Below are 12659 nucleotides of genomic sequence, written 5' to 3'. Positions count from 1 at the left end.
ACTTTTAAATCCCCCTGTGGCTCATCTGCAGCACCAGAAACCGGCAGCTGCATGGGAGCCACAGGGGAATTGACATGCAGAGGGGAAATTGGCAGTGCTATGGGGGGATTGTGGGATTACTCTCTTTATGTAGTGTATGACTGCACTCTGTTTCTATTGTTAAAGGTTTCCCACAAAGGTAAAAGGCAAGTAATACAGCACATTTGAAATCTGATTTATAAAATGACCAAAGTGCAGTTACCTTTTTCAGCCAAGTGGCGATTATCTTTTATTGCTCATTCTGTTCTAATCAAATGATGGGTGACATTTGGTAACTTTTGGTTATGACAATTGTGCTTTGTACATTGCTTTTTAAATGAAAGGAAACTTGTACTAAGATAAATGTTGGCCTCTACTACTCACTCCTTCTCATGAAAATACTAACTGCCTGGCTTTAGTACTGATTTGTTAGCTTTAGTACTTTCTGAATCACTGACCAACAACAAGTATTCAGATCTGATTTTCTCTGATTTTACTTGTTGATGTTCGGGCTCCAGTTCAATGACTCAGAAAATAGGTAGAGACTACAAGGTTGCCAGTGTTTTCAGGAGAAGGTCAGCAATGGCAGAATTCATAATGTCTTAATACATGTGGAATTTACTCTACAAATGTTAAACGTTAATTAAGTGAAGCTGCAGTAGTTCACATTCATCTTTCAGGCATTTACAAATAGAAAACCACTATAAAATGAATCTAATGTTTTTTTTAGATCATATATAAATGCTTGCTATGGTCTACACTGCAAGGTACAAGGTTGAAGATTTTAACTATCATATTGTTATTTGTCTGTTTTGTGTAGTAGTGGTCACACAACAATTCCTCTAGTTATATGATGATCATGGTGCTCAACATTGAACTACTATTGGGTGCAGTAAAGGACCTGGATAGGGGCCAGAGGGAAGGGGAAATTCTACCAGCACTGACTACCTATGCAGCTGTGAGATGTTATGAGATTAAAAGCAAGTCCATGCTGGAAGACACTGCCAGGCTCTTTGATCTAGGGTGTGAACAAGGAGCAAGTAGCAATATAATGCTTAGCACCTCCTAGTCCAGTTCTGATTTAAGTCCGAGGTATATATCTATATATATATATATATATATATATATATATATATATATAAAATTTCTTCTATACTTTGGGTATGCAATATCTGTACAAAGTGAATAATGTATTGCACAGTTAACGAAACCGAAAAGTATATTGTGCTTGGTTGTTACAGTAACTGAATAATAGGAATTCTTTGTGATGACTGAATAGGATTTATTTAATGTTTTATTTAGTCAATATCATTTTCACAGAGCAGCAGTCATCTTGTTAAAAACTTAAAGTATGTCATTGTCTTCATCCTTCACCAACCTAGTTTTTAGTAAATGCATTTTTAAAAATTTTTTTTTATTAAAACAATATTTACCTTAATTATGCCCACAAATCACTATGTTGTTGTGGAACTCCTAGTTAGGCCCACAGGAAAGTGTCCCTACAATGAAAGGGCAAATTGTGTTTTGCACCTCACCTATCCCAACAAAAGTTCCCTTTCCTTCCCTGATTGGGTGCCTAGATGAGTGGAAGGAGATGGGGCTGAATTTCAGAATGGGCTGTTGTCATGAGTCTTATTACTATACATTCACACTCATACTGGTACCAGTACAGAGAATCAGTTGCGTTTCAGGTGCACAAAGCATTTTACAATTTTTGCCTCAGATCATATCCTAAAAAAACTTACTAAATTTTTGCAAGATACATTTTAACTAGATTTTCTTTAGAGAACATGATATTTCAGTATACTGCACCTAATACCACCCTCTACCAATTAAGCATGTCATGAAAGTATTCTGATTCTTCATCCAGCTAAGCCAAAGCACTCATAAAACCACAGTTACTCAGAATTCTTAATGCTAGTTAAGCTATGACTGTTCCTTGTTGTTCACTTTAGTTTTCCTTCCCTTAGGGAAAAGGTACGGTAAGTAATGTACAACTCTAATTACTGTTGAACTGCAACTGTTAATAAAGGACATTTCCAGTAAAATGTGGGGTTGATTAACTGTTACTGCAAGCCAGGAAACACTGCACGTGTTCTACAGCACATTAATTTGTTCTACAGCACATTTAATTAAAATCTGTAAACTGCTGTTGTTGACCTTTCCCTAGCGGCAGGGAAAGGTTCCTGATGAGGAGGGAAAGGGTACATGATGGCCAGGCCGCACACTGCCCCTCATCACAAGTGCTGTCGTTTTGGCTGAAACCTGCTTGCTGTTGGGATCCATGAGTGTCCCTGGTTGGGGTGTCTTCCCTCTGGATTTGTTGTGACTGTTTGCATTGCTCCAATACAAGTTCTCATATTGCATCTTGACTGTGTGTGTTATTGGCTCCACACCATGCTGCATCACACCTACACTTGGTGGCAGTTGGCAGGATACAGTATATCCCTTGCAGCGGGTGCAGAAGAAGGATTGGGTTCCAGCATGGCTCCACTAGGATAGGCCTAAGCCCTAATACCAAAGTTCAACAGCTCTAACATCCCCCTGACAGAGTGGGAGGAGAGACTGGACAGTGCTGCACCTCCATACCAAGTTCTGGCCTGACTGGTTCTTCTTAAGGAAACAGCAAGAGGATGAGAACCTCATCCATTATGTGGTAGCCATGCAGAACCTCTGGAGGAGCTTCGAAAAGAGGGATGTGCGTGGCTTTCCTGACATCACTGATTCAGATCACATACTAAGGGACCAGTTCATGGCTAGCCAAGTCTGGAGAGCCTTTTAAGTGAAAGTTAAAGTGCAACCTGCCACCTCCTTCCATAATGCAGTGGTGGACATGGTTGTGAGGGAACAGGAAGAGATGGATACAACGGTGACAGTGACCAAGAAATTTGAACCTGCTTATTTCAAAGGGGAGGCCCTGGCATCTTCACCCCTGTCAGCCATGCACCTGCACTGAGAAAGCTAGCTCAGGATGTGGATGCCTTGATGTAGAAGGTAGTCTCCTCTAAGAAGGACTTACCCCAACTCCATAGGGATGAGAACCAACTGTGCAGGGACCCGAGGAGGACCAAAAATGCTGCTATGGACATATTTCTAAGAACTGTGGGCGGTCTGGATTAAAAAAACTCCTCCAGGCTGCCATTAAGCTGCAGAGAATTAGACCCCTCCTGGCTATCCCTCAGAGTGGCAAAAAACCTACCCATCCTGGTTGAAGGCATCACCTGAGTGAGGATCCATATCAAAGACCAGGTGGGGGAGTAGGTAAGGATGGTGGGACCATAAACCCAGCAGTCCTTGTTGTGCTGAATATCTTAAAAGGCCTGGACTTACCACGTCTGTTGGCCAAGTATGAACATTTGGGCTGTTAAGTCTTTGGCTTTGGCCTGCGAGCTGTGTGGCACCGAGTGCTCCAGGCCTACAATGCCCAGCACAGGGCAATAAAGAATCAGCTGGAACAAGTGGGAGTGGTGCATACTTCCCCCCTCAAAAGCAAAAACTACTCTTGGCACCACTGCAGGAGATGGTCTGGTTGCTCTGTTTTGGGGCCCCCCAGAAATTACAGTAGTCCAATGATATCGTAGAACCCTGCAAGGATATCAAGACATGTGGGGAGTGGCTGGTGGGCCTACCCTGTTCAAAATACATCAAGGAAGAGTCTTCTTACAGCTCATCAACCCAGGAATAATGGCAATAACGCTGCCCTAGCACACCATCTTGGCTGACCTCTACACTGTACCTCGTCACTGTATCTCTGAGGCCCAACCAGGGTGGAGGTGGTCTGCACCCCTCTACAGGCAGCCATGGTCTCCTGGGATGCGACCTACTACAGGTCCCCACTGGAAGAGCTGGATATCCCCTTTAAAGACTTTTCTCTGCCCCAACAAAGATGGGTTCACCAGCTGCTGGAAAAACACCTGCTGGTGTTGTTTGCCACCAGTCTCAAAGATTTTGGGCTCACCATAGATATACCACCCCATACAAGCGTTCGTAAGGAGCGACAAGCTTCATGTGATTTTGAAAGGCGCAGTTTGATCCGATCCTGTGGTACAACATTCACGGCATAATCGCATGTTGTGTGTTGTGCAGTGATCGTCATGAAATTCCAAAATGTGAAGTGTGAATGGGGCCTCAGGGAGACAGGATGAAGTAATTCAGATACATTGGGTTATACTGCTGGCTACATGAGACTGTACACTGGCAGGAAAAGCTGGTAGACCTAGAATAACACTTCCCAGTTCCATCATGTGCCAGTTTTTTGCTAGTATCCTTGGAGACTTGAGTTATTCTCTCTGAGAGAAGCAAACTCTATTCTTTACTTTTTATTGAAATTCTAAAAGTTTCTTCAGTTGTGGTAGAGCCAGAAGGAACTAATTTTTGCAGCTTTTTGAATTAGCTGATTCTCAGCATTGCTATTAAGAACCTAGCTGTAAGGAAGAAGTAGGGCTGATCTGTAATGTGTCCTGAAGAATGGAGCTCTGCTGAAGGCATTCTCCTAGGGAGTCACAGAGTGCTTTAGAGGTCCAGGGCCCCTGTGCAAAGGTCTGGTAGAACCCTTTTCCTAAAAACGTATTAAATTGGAGCTTCACCTTCTCAGTCACCACTGACTATTTTACATCTTAGCTATGCTAGCATTGGTAAATAGATAGGAAAGTATATTATATAAACTTTTTTTTTCTTTTATTCAGTTACTTCCTGGTTTTCGTGGCTAGGCAAATGATCTCATACATCCCAGGAGTCTTCAGGAGGGGAGGAGGGATTTTCTTAGCTAAGCACACCCTCCTGTCTCCATGCCTGAGCTAAGAGCAGATGAATTCCAGGAAGTGAATGCTACATTAATCTTATTCCCTTACTCAGGATGGCCACAGCCATAAAAGCTAAAAGGTGTTTTTCAAAGTGATTTATCAACAAAATAAAGCATAGAGACATTGATGGATGGGGGAGTTTGCGCTGTGGAGCTCCATGGTAGTTCATTGATTCTTCCTGTCAGTATACTTACAGGTTTGCAGGAGACCTACCTGGCTGGCACCAGCGATCTGCTGTTTGCTGGTGAAATGCTTTACAGGCACCTGCAACAAAAAATAATAAATGCACATTTTTGTACCTGCAGAAAAGGGTGCATTTATTATTTCTTTTCCAAAAAGTGAACTTATCCTTTAAGATTAAGATAATACTTTAGCCCCTTTTCACAGCGAATCCACCTGCTCAGTGGGGGATCTGTCTGCTGATCTCTGTTGAGCAGGTGGATGAGAGGTCCATGTGTGCTCCACTTATGCTGAGCAGACACGGACACAGCCCATGTCTACTATGGGTGGTCAGATGTAAACCAACCCCCTGTGTGTATACATCCGAATGTTGTCCGGTCTGATCTGCTAGATCTATCTGTTTGTTTTTAGAGGATAGGATCGGATCGGATGCAGGCAGGTGTAAACTGACACATGTCTATTTTCATCCTCCACTCCATAAAGAGCAATGATCAGGTCCACCTAAAAAACAGACAGATGGCCCTGATCAGTCCAAGGGGCCTACTTGTCACTGTATACTTATAACAAAATTTAATTCCTGGGGGAATTCACTAAAGCTACTGCACCACTTTTATGGCATTAATACCTCTTGTAAATATGTTGCACCAAATTCATGAAGCATCTGCAACACTTTCAGTTCGATAGTGACTTGTGCACCAAATTCAGATAATTCTGAAATGTCCCACTCTTACACTGTGGTACAACACCTGATCCAAATTTAAAATAAAATACAGATAGTTTGCATCTTATGGAAGTGGAGCTAATGAAGACTAACTCTCTCTTGGCGTACAGAGATATATATTTTTTTATATATATTTTGGACTTTAATTTGAAATTATTATCTAATGAAGGGTTTCTTTTATTAATTTTCACTGAGCATATTTATGTTTATATAGGTACATGAATTTGGCACATGCTGTAGCACTGTTAGAATGCAAGTGTAATCCATTGAAATGGTATTACTTTTCAATACACTAAAGTGGACATTAGATGGCAGTGGCCTGCTATTCAGGGTTATTCACATTGACAGAACAACCCTCTGGAACTTGTATTTCTGAACAGCAGAACTTGGCTGATAAGCAGAGTGTCTGGGAATACATTTCCCAGGAGAGGTAGCATGTGGGCGGGGGCATATAAATATCATAAATTGGCGAGAAGAGTGTGGAGGGAGATTGAAGGAGATGTGCTGATGGCAGGCCACTCTGACAGCAGGAGACAGAGCGGAATGCCAAGTCTGAACCAAAGGGCTTGTGGACTGTCTCCATCCATGGGGAAAGACAGATCGCAGCAATCCGGATTCAGTGCCAACTGAATCAACCAGTCCCTTTTACTTTCTGCAGGGCAGGATTCTTATTACTGTACATCTTTTGCCTTTGTCCATAGACATTTATGTCAATTGTTGCTATTTACTACGTCAAGCTAAATTCATGATTAGAGCTCTTAAAGGGAACCCTGAACTAATTCTTTAGCATCAATCAGGGAAGTGTTAAATCTTTTCCCTTTTTTTCACTATCTTTGGTGTGACCATCCTAAGGAACTACCATCCACCCCTTGATGCAACTTCACATCAATTGGGCCCCAAAAAGCGTGCAGAAGACATTATAGAACTCTTAAATGGGACACTGCATATTATAACTGGGAATTCTCTTTATTTCACATCTAATCCTTGTTATCTAGCTCTGAGGAACCACAATGAGCTTATCTGTTATTGATAGTCATTTCTGCACACTGGGGATTTGACAGTTCTCTCAGACTGGAGGCAGTGGATTATTTCTGAAAGCAGGCCTGCTAATAGTCACTGTTACTTCATTGTGAATGTTGTTTTGTTTGCTCATAATTCCCAAAAGTGTTCATATTTGCTATCTATATTGGTAATATTTTGCTATTCTTGACTCAGTTACCTCCAATTCCAATATAAACTTCATCTTGGTTTATACTATTCTGAGTGTGAGTCCATTTTACCGGTGTGATTGTTCTGGGTCACGAGAGCACGGTGGTATCAGCAGAAGTTGGGCTTTCAACGAGAGATCCAGATTGACAGGGAACCCAAAAATTACTAACCAACCCTTAAGGGGGTAGAGTTACACAAGTGACAAACTTTATCAAAATCTGTCTAGATCGTTTTTTATGAATTACAAGGCCTGTGTATCAAAGACTAGGAGCTGTCCCTAATGCCTTATTCTCCCTAGTGGGTCCTGCCCTGCAATCTGCCATTGTGGTCATGCCACTCTGCCAGACCTTAGGCATATGGTCAAAGGACATGTGTCGGGATCCTGGATTTATCCTAATGGATCCTTCTGTCCTCTAGCAACTTGAGCTCATGCTTGTGGCCCTACTCTATGTCCCTCCAAGGAGCAGGGCCCTCCTTACCCTCTTGTATTGTTTCTGTATTGTCTTCCATTATATTGTAAAGCACTGAGCAAACTGTTGGTGCTATATAAATCCTGTATAATAATAATGTTGATGGGTTAGTGCAGTGGTGGGCAACCTTTTTTTTCAACTGAGCCAAATCTCGCCAAAACCACGATTGAAATTTATTTTGAGAGCCACATTTGTAAAACTGAAAATACATCCCCCATATAGTAATTCATCCCCCATAGTAATTCATCCCCCATATAGTAATTCATCCCCCATATAGTAATTCATCCCCCATAGTAATTCATCCCCCATATAGTAATTCATCCCCCATAGTAATTCATCCCCCATATAGTAATTCATCCCCCCTATAGTAATTCATCCCCCCTATAGTAATTCATTCCCCATATTGTGTCAATTCACTTACCTTTGCTCCGCGCGTTCCTCTCGCCATGTTCCCGCGCCGTTCCAGTCTTCAGGGCGGACTGTGAGAGGAGAGGAGTTCATCACGCTGCCCCGCCTACATCCTGACAGCCAATGTTTGCCACGCTCCGCGGGCCGGATTAAAAGGTCCGCCGGGCCGTAGTTTGCCCATTGCTGGGCTAGCTGCAGAGTCCTGACTTTTGGGGCAGCCGCCCGAGAGGAGGGAGGGGAGTGGGCGCCCGGCACACAGAAGAGCCGCATTGAAGTGTGTAAAGAGCCACATGTGGCTCGCGAGCCGCAGCTTGCCGACCACTGGGTTAGTGGATATTATATATATGGGTCCTCTTTTTGGTACACATATGAAGGACCCTTTGGCTCAAAAGTTAGTCAATGGAACATCAGTTCAAGAAACAACTCTTTGGCCAATCCCTGAACAACTTTATCAAGGATGTCAGTAGAGTAAGAATACCCTTTTGTTCTATCAAAAAGTTAACCTCTATATTTGAGGCTAAGAAAAGGTCCTTTTTCTACCCCCAGGCCTCCAAGTCCAGACAAAGGCTGAAACTCGGTTCCCCAATAAGTCTTACTTAGTTATTTTGATTGAAAAGAGACACAAGACCATTTAGTTCAACCAATAGAAAATAAAATAGAATACCTCCATAAATAGAACTCTTTACCCACAGCTAATCTGGAGGAAAGCATGGTTCAATTCACTTCAGTGGGGGAAAAATAAATTCCTTCCTGATCCCTCAAAGGCAATCAGGTATTTCCTGGAACAATCTCTGTGTTATTACCTAAGCAAGTTATATTTTGTGCATTTAAGAATGCATCCAATTATATTTAAAACAATCTACTGAGCTGGGCAGAACTAGTTCATGAGGGAGCTTAGTCTACATTTTCGCAGCTGATACTGTGAAGAAGCCTTTCTGTTCTCTTTTCCTCCAGAATGCCTCCTTGCCCATTGTAATGACTGTAAAATAAAAAACTCTATGCCTAAGTTCAATATATGAACCTTTTATATATTTATACATGGTGATCACATTCTTCCTTAACTGTCTTCTCTAAAGAGGGAATAAACTCAGCTCAGCTGATCCTTCCTCATAGCTGAACTGCATATTCCAGTGCTTTGTACAGAGGCAAAATGATGTCTCCTTCTCTGTATATACTTCTTATAAAGTTTTTAAGTATTTTAGCATATTATGCTTCCTTTAGAAACTGCAGCATAGCATTGCATGCTATTATTGAGTCTATGATCTACCAGGACACCTAGATCTGCCTCGACCCCAATTGTAATCCCAGAATGTACTGTATGATGCATGCATGTTTTTGGCCTCCAAGTGCATACCATTACATTTATCAACATTAAATCTCATTTGCCGCATACTGTAGTCACCCAACTTAACAGTGCAATAATGTCTGCTTGTATGTTGGAGACATGGATGTTATTCCACTACATAGCTCGGTGTCATCTGCAAACATAAAAATTGCACTTTTAATCCCAACAATGAACCTTGGGTACACCACTTATAACTGTAGACCATTCAAAGTAAGCATCATTTATCACTACTTTCTGAATATAGTCTTTTAGCCAGTTTTCTATCCACTTAGAAACTGAATTTTCCGAGCCTATAGATAACTTAAACAATGTCCATGTGTGTTTAATTCTTTTTCAAAGTTCAAGTATACTATATCCCTTTGTCTAAGTTTTTGCTTACCTCCTCATAAAAAAGCAGATTTATTTCAAAACATTGGTTGTTTGCTGTTTATTGCTTAAAATATTGTTTTCTAGCAAAAACTCTATGTGGTCTTTTATCAAACCATCAAGTATTTTCTTGACTGTAGAAGTTAAACTAACGTGTCTGTTGTTTGGTAAAGACTTTGACCCCTTTTTAAATATAGGCACCACACTGACCTTGCGCCAAACTAGTGGTACCTAGCCAGTCATTAAAGAATCCCTAATAATTAGAAACAATTGCTTTGTAAAAACAGGATTCAATTCTTTGAGGACACATGAGCATAAGCCATCTGGTCCAGCTGCTTTATTCATCTTTATTTTGCCTACGTGTATCTGAACTATATCAATTTTGAGTTTTTGTGGGTATGTGAATGCTATCCCCATTATGTACTTGAGCTCCCCTTTGGACCCCTAAGTCCTCCAAATCCACAAAGAAGTCCTCATCACTATGAGGACTCCTCAGCTTGTCAGACTGGAGGGGGGGAATCTTTTGGCCTTTGTGGCCATCCAGTTAAAGGACATTTCAGCTGTATGGCTTCAGATTGTTATGCATAGAAGCTACAAACTGGAATTTCAGTCTCTGCTTTTACCTCACTTCATGTTGTCGAAGCTGCCAGAGGCCAAAGTGGCATCCACCTTGCACCGGATATAACGGTTCTTCCTCCCAGTACTGACCCAGTACCAAACAAAATCCGAATGGAATCTGTCAGGTCAGTCATTGCTTTTCTCCATTTAGGAGACTTTCTGGATTCTGTGGACAAGGTTGCCTACTTTTATGTACTCATCTTTCCAGTGCATCAACACTACCTGTGTTTTGCAGTGGGCACATAGCATTACCAATTTGTTGTCCTTCCCTTTGGCTTGTCCACTCCACTTGAGGTCTTCAACAAGGTGGTAGCCCCTCTCAGAGCATCTTCATAGTGGGATATCTAGATTAACTGCTTTTGAGGGAACAGTTGGAACAGTCAGCACAGGCTCTATGAGTCAATATTCAACTGGAGTATCTAGGCTTGGTCCTGGATATGGCCCTGTCCAGGGTTTTCCTTCTACAGGGCACACTTCAAAGTCTCTATTCACCTATTCACATGTTCAGACTTTGAAGTCCAGGAGCCAGCCATCCCTCCTCTTTGTCAGGATTTGTGTCCTTACATGGGTCACTTGCTGGTGGCATGGTTGTTCCTGAAGTCGAATGGTGCAGTTCCAGCGGCCACATGGGCTGCCAATCCCTCCCTTGACTGAAGCTCAGTGCTTCATTGTTCTTCCTGGGAGCCATGTTCCTGCCTGATCATGATCCTTGTTCCTGTACCTAATACTAAACCCTGCTCCCTGCATCCAGCTTCCAGTACCTTGCTCCCTGCTCCCCTTGTTTCCTCTCCCTGTCCTGACCTTGCCCTGCTCATGTGTGCTCCCTCCATTTGTGCTTAGTCAGGCTGTCATTTGTGTTGCTGTACCTTCATATTTATTTGTCACTTTATATTGTTTATGGTTTACTGGTGGTGGTGTTGGAGGTGTATTATTTGTCTTAATACACTTTATTTAACTTCATTCTACCTGGTTTCTGATTTCTTAAGCCCACTAATCTGATTATCCTTGCTGGACACCTGAATTTGGTATTCCTTACACACTTTTGCATATGGAGTTTTGGATTTAATGATGGCCCCTTTTGAAGCAGTTACATATGCCCAATTTTGCTTCAGACCATTGTAACTCAACATTCTGGTAGTGTGGTACAAATTGTCTCAGTCTTTGAACTATTGCACATGCCTGACCAACAAAACCAGGTGTGCCCAGGCATGGTGGATCATGAGTCCAGCGCTAGAGTCAGGGAAAATCCTTCCTCCCACTGGTCTGGATTGATCTCACCATAAATACTTGTTTGTTGGGCTAGGCAGGAGTTCTGGATACTATTTTGATGCAGGGGACTTGGTCACTGGATTAAACTTGTTTGATGACCAATGTTCTGAATCAATGGATTATTTCTTTTGCACTGGACCTCTTGACTGCAAGGTTATTCAAACAGCTCAGTCCAACAACTCCACTGCTCTAGCTTACATCAAATTTTAGGGAATAATCAAAAGCCTTGAAGCTCAAAAACAGAAACTGATCAGATTCTGACTTGTGTGAAACTTCACATCCCAGCCCTGTCTGTTGCACACATCCCAGGTATGAAAAATTGGCAGGCAGACTTCCTAAATCAGCAATGTTTGAACTCCAGAGAATAGTCTCTTTACCCCAAGGTGTCTCTATCACAGGTGAGGGATGCTTGATGTGGACCTTCTGGCTTCAAGGTTCAACAACAAATTGAGCAGGCATGTTTCCAGGTCCAGGGATCATCTAACCTTCACAGTGGACACTCTGGTGACTCAGTGGGATCAGTTCATCCTGATCTATGCCTTTCTTCTTCTTCCCTCTGAAACTCCTTCCTCATTCACTTTGCATGGTGTTCCAGTGATTCTCATTGCACCAAACTGGCCCAGGCAGATGTGGTATGTGAATTTTATCAGGATATTCCTCTTTCTACTTTTACTCACATGGTTGCCTTCCTTGTTGCCATCACCTCTGAGATGAGTTTATGATTTGGTGGCCCTAACTTGTACAGAACCCCATCTAATGCTACACAGAGATAAGGGTGTCTTGGGGATTTGTTTGTCATTCCTGAGGAGTAAGGGACAGTCTGCTTCTTGTTCCACTGTCACCAGATGGATTCAACTAGAGATGAGCGAATCGAAGTAGGCGAAGTGGAATTCGTTTCGAATATTGGAAAATTTTCGATTCGCGCCGAATCCGAAGAATAGCCTACTTCGGACACGCGAATCGAAATTTTTCCTAAAATGGCGGCGGACATGTGCGGCGACGGAGCGGGGATGTCTGGGAAGGCGCGCAGACAAGGCGCGCTGACCCATAATGCATTCCTTAATGACATGTGATCGCATTAGCCAATTAGCAGCCAGCCAGCCAGCACTGTGTAATGGTCGAGCTATAAATGGCGGCCATTTTAGAATTCTTCATTTGCCTCCAGTCATTCAAGAGAGGCAGACCGCTCTGTATTAGGGACAGAGTTAGGGCCACAGAAACGTTACTTGGGGACAGAGAAACGTTACTTAGGG

This window comes from Staurois parvus, unplaced genomic scaffold (assembly GCF_062004578.1).
Source record: "Staurois parvus isolate SC_StPar_1 unplaced genomic scaffold, SC_StPar_1.0 ptg000279l, whole genome shotgun sequence".
Taxonomy (NCBI): domain Eukaryota; kingdom Metazoa; phylum Chordata; class Amphibia; order Anura; family Ranidae; genus Staurois; species Staurois parvus.
This window is presented reverse-complemented; position numbering follows the sequence as displayed.